Consider the following 10,473-nt stretch of genomic DNA (forward strand, 5'->3'; position numbering starts at 1 on the left):
TTGCTCGGAACATGTGTGCTGCATGCGCTATATGCCTGGCACACAATCCAGGTCAGGCCATTAAAACCCCAACCAAGCATCATGTAAGACCACTGTATCCCTTTCAAAGACTCCAGATCGACTACATCCAACTTCCTAGGTACAATGGATACGAATATGTGCTTGTGTGTGTGGACATGTTCTCAGGGTGGCCAGAGGCTTATCCAGTTCGTAAAGCCTCAGCAAAAACTACTGCCATTAAAATAGCACATGAACTGATACCCCGTTACGGCATGCCTGAGGTGATCGAGTCAGATAGGGGTACCCATTTTACTGGGGAAATATTCCAGAATGTTATGAAAATGTTGGGAGTAGAAAACCAGTTTCACACTCCATATCATCCACAGAGTTCAGGTAAAGTGGAAAGATTAAATGGGACAATAAAATTAAAAATCCAGAAGGCCATGGCAGAAACAGGAAAGCCTTGGACCGAGTGTCTACCACTTGCCCTGTATTCCATCCGAAACACCCCAAGGGGGAAGGCTAAGCTGTCACCACATGAGATTCTTTTTGGTAGAGCAGCAAATTTGGGTTGTTATTTTCCACAACAACTGATGTTGAATACTGAGACTTTAACTGCTTATGTACAAGAATTACAAAAACGTTTAACTAAAGTGCATTCGCAAGTTTTTGCTTCCCTTCCAGATCCAGAAAATCTCGAAGGAGGCCACAAGTTGGAACCTGGTGATCAAGTCTACGTGAAAAGACACACCAGGAAGACTCTGGAACCGAGATTTGACGGACCTTTCCAAGTCCTGTTAACAACTCCAACAGCAGTCAAGCTTGAAGGAAAGGCATCATGGATACATGCAAGCCATTGCAAAAAAGCAGTATAAGACTCATGATATTGATGTTAATAATGTTAACCTCAACGGAGGCATGGGAAAGACTGAATTCTCTAGCCCCTTTGAACAATAGATTCGTACAACATCATAGAAAATTAGTGCATGACTTGTTAAATAATACGCAACCCCTGGCAGATTGTTGGATCTGTACCCATTCACCAGTATCAGCCACAAGTATACCTTTTCTAGCAGTTCCCGTGTCAGCTGAAGAAATATTCGCTTGGCCTAATTGTTCAGACAACCTGGCCAGCAACCAACCTGGCAATACTAGACTATGGAATACTACAATCGCCATACCAATTGTGGGATGGGTAGAATTTCCTTGGTGGCAGGGCAATCTTACAGGAAAAATAGACAACTTACAATATTTAGCATTCAAGGGAGGAAAATGGGTACCTAGGAATAAGACTGGATTAACTGATTTAGGACAGGTCCCCACTGAAAATCTACAGCTCAGTTTCAGTACAACCACCCCTTCCTCTGATGCTTTCAAACCTACAGTATTGGAAAGATACATACATAATAGAAAATGGGAACATTCTGAGTTGTTCCCCCAAGGTGATGCAGACAGTTGTACAAGTAAGCCGGGGAACCTGGTTTGTAATGAATCCAATGAGTATGTCAACGGAATGCATGTATGTGGGAATCCCGCAGCCGGGTACTGTAGCCCCTTGGGACAAAAACCCTCTTGGTGTATGCTTCAGAATGTATCTAGTTTTGTGGATTTGGCTCACAGATTGGTATTGCAGCACTCAGCTTTGTGGGATCTGCCTGAGGGTACATTTTGGATATGCGGAGAAGGAGCATATAAATGGCTTCCCGTAGGTATAAAGGGTACTTGTACATTAGGACGCCTAACCCCGGCTACTTTCATAATTTCAAATAAACAAGTGAATATGCAAGCCGTGCCCAAGCACACACTGTATAAAAGAGCTGCAGATAACTCACCACGTCCCTCGGGGAGGCCGCATATAGTACTAATGGGAATTCCCAACAAAATTGCTAGTACCATTTTTATTTATCCTATGTTAACACAAATGTGGGATAAATTAGTTAGAGCCACGGATTATCTAGATGATCAGATTTGGGATATATTGGACATATTAAATACTAGTATAGCTGTACAGAATCAGCTTATAATAGTCACTAACCAACATACCCTGGTATTGGATTACCTAACTGCCTCACAAGGGGGTATGTGTCAAATCATCGGACCCACCTGCTGTCATTATATAGACCCGAATAGTACTATGAGTATGAGATTTAAATTAAAAGACGTACAACGACTCAGGGATCAGTATGACAAAGACAATGACCAAAATAAGGATAGCTGGTGGTCAGATACCTTTTCTTTTCTTAACCCGGCCAATTGGTTCAGAGGGATCGGTGGGTGGGTTACCGGGCTTATGCAAAGCCTAATACATACAGTTATGGTTATTGTAATTATATATGTATTATTCAAGGTTGTACTCAAGGGTATCTCGGTATGCACAAATAAATTTTGTGTAATGGATGCGAGAATATAAAGTTTTTTTTTGTAATATCACAAAAAGAATGACTAAAATGATCGACAAGGTTTTGAATGGAATATGTCAAAGGGGGGATTGTGAAGAGCAGAACAAAAATGATTACCTCAATGAACAAAAATAAAAAAAAAGAATTTGTGATAAATATTGACCTGTCCATTCAAGGACATTTTAGCTATAGTATGAAATCCTGTTTTTCTTGTCTGTGGAATTGCCTTTGTACTGTTTGTTGTGAAACTGCCGCCCACGAAACTGTTTTCTTTTCTTTTCTTTCTTTCCTGTTTTGTCTCTTTGTTTAAACATGCAAAACTTGTATAACCACTAACAACTATATAAAGAAGGGATAGCACATTGAAGGCAGGCGCGCTTCAGAGACTTCCCAGTGATACACTATACAAGACGTGTCTTGTGTATTATTTCTGGTGATTCACCACTTCAAAAGGCTGCTCCGACTGAGTGTGATCCCGACATTTCACATATATTTTAGCAACTATTTGCCAATCCTCAAATGAAAACACCTATACCAACTACAAATAATAGAATATGTGGTGCAACAATACACAAATAGAATATATTGTAATCTTTCATATCCCTGTTTTTTGTGATTACTCAGGAGGAAATATTGCTCCTACAATGTTCATCTGTCATTGCACCTTTTGTCTTACTACATCGCACATACTAAAAGGATAGTGGTTTTTTGTTTTGCAGCTGAATAGTTTTGTCATTATTTGATATGGTCATCAAAGAAAAATCCAAAGCAAACATGCTATAAAAATACCAACATTTGCTGAGAACAGAGCTGATCACATTGCCTTAACAGATTGTCTTGACAGTGTCGCATATAGAGATTGAACTGACAGTTTAAAAAAAAAGATGAAAGGCAAAGAAAATGGGAGAAAAAAGGACACACTTGTCTATTTTCCACACATCGTATTGCGCGATAAATTACATTTCACTGTTACAGGTTAACTTGAGGTATTATTTGAAAAGTTTGAATTTGATTCAGCTTACAGACAAAAAACCCTGCAATGATCTGCAACCTCCATGATCCCCAGACACTGCAACAAATGTACATAGAGCTATTACCACTTTCATCCTATGAATGAACCATCCAGGTGACAGCTACAAAATGCAATTACCAATATAACCTCCATCTGCTAGTTATTAATATTAGTTTTCTCTGTAAGATACCAAAAAATAACTGCTCCAGGAAATTTTCTGCTCAAATATTTGCAAGTTTAAATATATGCTTGCATGATAATTAGTGTTGAGCGATACCTTCCGATATTCGGAAGTATCGGTATCGGATTGGATCGGCTGATATCGACAAAATATCGGATATCGCCGATACCGATACCCGAAACCAATGCAAGTCAATGCGACAAAAATATCGGAATTAAAATAAACCCTTTCTTTCCTTGTGGTTAATTCCACATGAAGGAAAACAACTAAGAATAACGTAGAATGTATCGGGGGAGGTGGAGGAGACATTAACCCCTTCCCGACCTTTGACGCATACGCTGCGTCATGAAAGTCGGTGCCATTCCGACCCATGACGCAGCATATGCGTCATGGAAAGATCGCGTCCCTGCAGATCGGGTGAAAGGGTTAACTCCAATTTCACCCGGCCTGCAGGGACAGGAGGAGTGGTAGTTTAGCCCAGGTGGGGTGGCTTCACCCCCCCCCGTGGCTACGATCGCTCTGATTGGCTGTTGAAAGTGAAACTGCCAATCAGAGCGATTTGTAATATTTTACCTAAAAAACTGGTGAAATATTACAATCCAGCCATGGCCGATGCTGCAATATCATCGGCCATGGCTGGAAACATTGATGTGCCCCCACCCCACCCCACCCCACCGATCGCCCCCCCAGCCCCCCGATCTGTGGTCCGCTCCCCTCCGTCCTGTGCTCCGCTCCCCCGTCCTCCTGTCCGCTCCCCCCGTGCTCCAATCACACCCCCCGTGCTCCAATCAAACCCCCCGCACTCCGATTCCCCTCCCCGCACAGCGATCCCCCCCCGCACAGCGATCCCCCCCGTGCTCCGATCCACCCCCCCGCACAGTGATCCCCCGCTCCGTGCTCCAATCCACCCCCCCGTGTTCCGATCCACCCCCCCATGCTCCGATCCACCCCCCGTGCTCCGACGCCCCCCACCCCCCCGTGCCCTGATCTCCCCCCCCCCCTTATACTTACCCGGCCTCCCGGGGTCCGTCCGTCTTCTTTCCTGGGCGCCGCCATCTTCCAAAATGGCGGGCGCATGTGCAGTGCGCCCGCCGAATCTGCCGGCCGCCCCCCCCCCCCTTTGTCTCCCCCATAGGTAGGGACAATAAAAAAAAATAAAGAATTTTTTTTTCCACTAAGGTTGGGGTAAGAACTAGGGTTAGGGTTAGGGTTAGGGGTAGGGTTAGGGTTAGGGGTAGGGTTAGGGGTAGGGTTAGGGGTAGGGTTAGGGGTAGGGGTAGGGGTAGGGTTAGGGTTCGGGATGTGCACACGTATTCTGGTCCTCTGTGGATTTTTCCGCAGAGGATTTGATAAATCCGCAGTGCTAAACCGCTGTGGATTTATCGCGGATTTACCGCGGTTTTTCTGCGCATTTCACTGCGGTTTTACAACTGCGATTTTCTATTGGAGCAGTTGTAAAACCGCTGCGGAATCCGCAGAAAGAAGTGACATGCTGCGGAATGTAAACCGCTGCGTTTCCGTGCAGTTTTTCCGCAGCATGTGTACAGCGATTTTTGGTTCCCATAGTTTTACATTGAACTGTAAACTCATGGGAAACTGCTGCGGATCCGCAGTGTTTTCCGCAGCGTGTGCACATACCTTTAGAATTAGGCCATGTGCACACGGTGCGGATTTGGCTGCGGATCCGCAGCAGTGTTCCACCAGGTTTACAGTACCATGTAAACATATAGAAAACCAAATCCGCTGTGCCCATGGTGCGGAAAATACCGCGCGGGAACGCTGCGTTGTATTTTCCGCAGCATGTCAATTCTTTGTCCGGATTCCGCAGCGTTTTACACCTGTTCCTCAATAGGAATCCGCAGGTGAAATCCGCACAAAAAACACTGGCAATCCGCGGTAAATCCGCAGGTAAAACGCAGTGCCTTTTACCCGCGAATTTTTCAAAAATGGTGCTGAAAAATCTCATACGAATCCGCAACGTTGGCACATAGCCTTAGGTAGGGTTGAGCGAAACGGGTCGTTCATTTTCAAAAGTCGCCGACTTTTGGCAAAGTCGGGTTTCATGAAACCCGATCCGACCCCTGTGCGGGGTCGGCCATGTGGTACGCGACTTTCGCGCCAAAGTCGCGTTTCAATGACGCGAAAAGCGCCATTTCTCAGTCAATGAAGGTAAACGCAGAGTGTGGGCAGCGTGATGACATAGGTCCTGGTCCCCACCATCTTAGAAAAGGGCATTGCAGTGATTGGCTTGCTGTCTGTGGCGTCACAGGGGCTATAAAGGGGTGTTCCCGCCGACCGCCATGTTACTGCTGCTGATCTGAGCTTAGGGAGAGGTTGCTGCCGCTTCGTCAGAAGCAGGGATAGTGTTAGGCAGGGTCCATTAACCACCAAACTGCTTGTGCTGTAGCGATTTCCACTGCCCAACACCACCTTCCCTGATAGCTGCATTGCTGTGTGTACACCGCTGTTCAAACCAACTGCTTTTTTCAAAGCACAAATCCTCTTGTTCCTTCCTTTCTGCACAGCTATCTTTTTTGTTTGTTCACACTTTTTATTTAATTTGTGCATCAGTCCACTCCTTATTGCTGCCTGCCATACCTGGCTGAGATTACTGCAGGGAGATAGTAATTGAAGGACACTCCCTTTTTCTTTTTTTTTTTTTTGTGGGAGATTAAGATTGACATTTCTGCTAGAGTGCCATCCCTGTGTGTGCCATCTCTCACTCAGTGGGCCATAGAAAGCCTATTTATTTTTTTGCTTGATTTGGGTTATAAAATCTACCTGAAAAAATCACTACATCAATCAGTGGGAGAAAAATATTGGCCTCAGGGCTTGTGTGCCACTCTTGACTCCTGTGTGTGCCATCTCTCAGTCAGTGGGCCATAGAAAGCCTATTTATTTTTTTGCTTGATTTGGTTCTAAAATCTACCTGAAAAAATCACTACATCAATCAGTGGGAGAAAAATATTGGCCTCAGGGCTTGTGTGCCACTCCTGACTCTTGTGTGCATCATCACTCACTCAGTGGGCCATAGAAAGCCTATTTTTTTTGCTTTATTTGGGTTCTAAATTCTACCTGAAAAAATCAATAAATCAATCAGTGGGAGATTAATATTGGCCTTTAGGCTTGTGTGCCAGTCCTAAGCGTGCCATCTCTCTCTCTCAGATAGTGGGCCATAGAAAGCCTATTTATTATTTTTTTTATTGGGTTTATAAATTTTCCCTGGAACAAAAAAAAAAAAGTGGGAGATTAATATTGGCCTCTGGGCTTGTGTGCCAGTCCTGAGCGTGCCATCTCTCTCACAAATAGTGGGCCATAGAAAGCCTATTTATTTTTTTTTTTTTGGTTTTATAAATTCTCCCTGAAAAAAAAAGGGAGATTAATATTGGCCTTTGGGCTTGTGTGCCAGTCCTAAGCGTGCCGTCTCTCTCTCTCAGATAGTGGGCCATAGAAAGCCTATTTATTATTTTTTTTATTGGGTTTATAAATTTTCCCTGAAAAAAAAAAAAAAGTGGGAGATTAATATTGGCCTCTGGGCTTGTGTGCCAGTCCTGAGCATGCCATCTCTCTCACAAATAGTGGGCCATAGAAAGCCTATTTATTTTTTTGGTTGATTTGGGTTCTAAATTCTACCTGAAAAAATCAATAAATCAATCAGTGGGAGATAAATATTGGCCTCTGGGCTTGTGTGCCACTCCTGACTCCTGTGTGCGTCATCTCTCACTCAGTGGGCCATAGAAAGCCTATTTTTTGTTTTATTTGTTTTATAAATTCTCCCTGAAAAAATCATTTTTATTTTAGTTGGTTTCTAAATTCTTCCTGAAAAAATCATTTTTTTTTTTATTATTTTTTTTTTCTAAAGTCTCCCTGGAAAAAAAAAAAAAATCAAATCAGTGGGAGATTAATATTGCCCTTTCTGCTTGTGTGCCAGTCTTGACTCCTGGGTGTGCCATCTCTCTCTCTCTCTCCAATTGTGGGATATAGAAAGCCTATTATTTTTTTAGCTTGATTTGGGTTCCAAAATCTACCTGAAAAAATCACTACATCAATCATTGGGAGAACAATATTGGCCTCTGGGCTTGTGTGCCACTCCTGACTCCTGTGTGCGTCATCTCTCACTCCGTGGGCCATAGAAAGCCTATTTTTTCTTTTATTTGTTTTCTAAATTCTCCCTGAAAAAATCATTTTATTTTATTTGGTTTCTAAATTCTTCCTGAAAAAATCATTTTATTCTATTATTTTTTTTTCCTAAAGTCTCCCTGAAAAAAAAAAATCAAATCAGTGGGAGATTAATATTGCCCTTTCTGCTTGTGTGCCAGTCTTGACTCCTGGGTGTGCCATCTCTCTCTCTCTCTCCAATTGTGGGCCATAGAAAGCCTATTATTTTTTTAGCTTGATTTGGGTTCCAAAATCTACCTGAAAAAATCACTACATCAATCAGTGGGAGATAAATATTGGCCTCTGGGCTTGTGTGCCACTCCTGACTCCTGTGTGCGTCATCTCTCACTCAGTGGGCCATAGAAAGCCTTTTTTTGTTTTATTTGTTTTCTAAATTCTCCCTGAAAAAATCATTTTATTTTATTTGGTTTCTAAATTCTTCCTGAAAAAATCATTTTATTCTATTATTTTTTTTTCCTAAAGTCTCCCTGAAAAAAAAAAAAAATCAAATCAGTGAGAGATTAATATTGCCCTTTCTGCTTGTGTGCCAGTCTTGACTCCTGGGTGTGCCATCTCTCTCTCTCTCTCTCCAATTGTGGGCCATAGAAAGCCTATTATTTTTTTAGCTTGATTTGGGTTCCAAAATCTACCTGAAAAAATCACTACATCAATCAGTGGGAGATAAATATTGGCCTCTGGGCTTGTGTGCCACTCCTGACTCCTGTGTGCGTCATCTCTCACTCAGTGGGCCATAGAAAGCCTTTTTTTGTTTTATTTGTTTTCTAAATTCTCCCTGAAAAAATCATTTTATTTTATTTGGTTTCTAAATTCTTCCTGAAAAAATCATTTTATTCTATTATTTTTTTTTCCTAAAGTCTCCCTGAAAAAAAAAAAAAATCAAATCAGTGGGAGATTAATATTTACATTTGTGCTTCAGTGACAGTCCTGCGTGTGTGGCATCTCTCTCATTTGTTGCCACCAACAACAGAGTGTGTAACATTGTGCCTGATTTTCGTTGTGGTCTCACTCACCTGTAAAGGGGTAGCTAAATCATACTGAAGTTATAGCTCACCGTGTAAGTTGTGTGACAGCAACAAATACCGTTAGTTTGGTTACGTTTTTAAAACAATGAGGAAGTCTGGTGGAAGAGGTCGTGGCCGGGGGCGTTCATTGTCAGCTGGTAATGAGAGTAGTGGTAGTGGTGGAGCATCAGCTGGTCGTGGGAAAAAAATATTGCACCTAAGTCTGGAGCTGTGGAGCCAGGTTCGTCGTCTGGCTACACAAGGCCTCGAACGCTCCCTTTTCTGGGAGTAGGAAAACCGCTTTTAAAGCCGGAGCAGCAAGAGCAAGTTTTGGCTTATCTTGCTGACTCAGCCTCTAGTTCTTTTGCCTCCTCTCGTGAAACTGGTAAATGTCAAAGCAGCGCGTCGTTAGTGGATGTTCACGGTCAGGGACAAGTCGCTTCCTTGTCCTCTTCAGCAAAAACAACAACAGAGAAGAATGCAGCAGGCGACACAACGGGTTACTCCATGGAGCTCTTTACACATACCGTCCCTGGCTTAGAAAGTGAAGCAGTTAACAGTCCATGCCCATTACAAGTTGAATCTGACATGGAGTGCACTGATGCACAGCCACAGCCAGACTACTATGCTGGTCCTTTGACTCAGACCACAACATTGCCCTCGCAGGGTAATGATCAAGAATCAGACCCTGATGAGACTATGTTGCCCCATCACGAACGCTATACCACCGACCGACACGGTGACACAGACGAAGTTGCACACGAGCTACAAGAAGAGGTAATAGATGACCCAGTTCTTGACCCCGATTGGCAGCCATTGGGGGAACAGGGTGCAGGCGGCAGCAGTTCTGAAGCGGAGGAGGAGGGGCCGCAGCAGGCATCAACATCGCAACAGGTTCCATCTGCCGGGCCCGTATCTTGTCCAAAACGCGTGGCAAAGCCAAAACCTGTTGGAGGACAGCGTGGCCATCCAGTTAAAGCTCAGTCTGCAATGCCTGAAAAGGTATCCGATGCTAGAAAGAGTGCAGTCTGGCATTTTTTTAAACAACATCCAATTGATCAGCGCAAAGTCATCTGTCAAAAATGTTCAACTACCTTAAGCAGAGGACAGAATCTGAAAAGTCTCAATACAAGTTGCATGCATAGACATTTAACCACCATGCATTTGCAAGCCTGGACTAACTACCAAACGTCCCTTAAGGTTGTAGCACCCTCGGCCAATGAAGCTAGTCAGCAACGCAACATCCCTTCCGGCAGTGTAGGGCCACCATTTTCCGCACCACCTGCAGTATCTGTGCAGGTTTCTTTGCCAGGCCAAAGCAGTCAGGGTCAGGGAATCACCAGTTTCGTAGTAGGAAACACTGCATCTAGGGCACCAGCGGCAACAATACCATCTCCCACCGTCTCTCAGTCTGCCATGTCCACCGGCACCCCCGCTAGTTCCACGATCTCCAGCTCTCCAGTCCAGCTCACCCTACATGAGACTATGGTTAGAAAAAGGAAGTACTTAGCCTCGCATCCGCGTACACAGGGTTTGAACGCCCACATAGCTAGACTAATCTCGTTAGAGATGATGCCCTACCGGTTAGATGAAAGCGAAGCTTTCAAAGCCCTGATGGACTACGCTGTACCACGCTACGAGCTACCCAGTCGACACTTTTTTTCCAGAAAAGCCATCCCAGCCCTCCACCAGCATGTTAAA

The sequence above is a fragment of the Ranitomeya imitator genome, chromosome 1 (assembly GCF_032444005.1).
Source record: "Ranitomeya imitator isolate aRanImi1 chromosome 1, aRanImi1.pri, whole genome shotgun sequence".
Taxonomy (NCBI): Eukaryota; Metazoa; Chordata; class Amphibia; order Anura; family Dendrobatidae; genus Ranitomeya; species Ranitomeya imitator.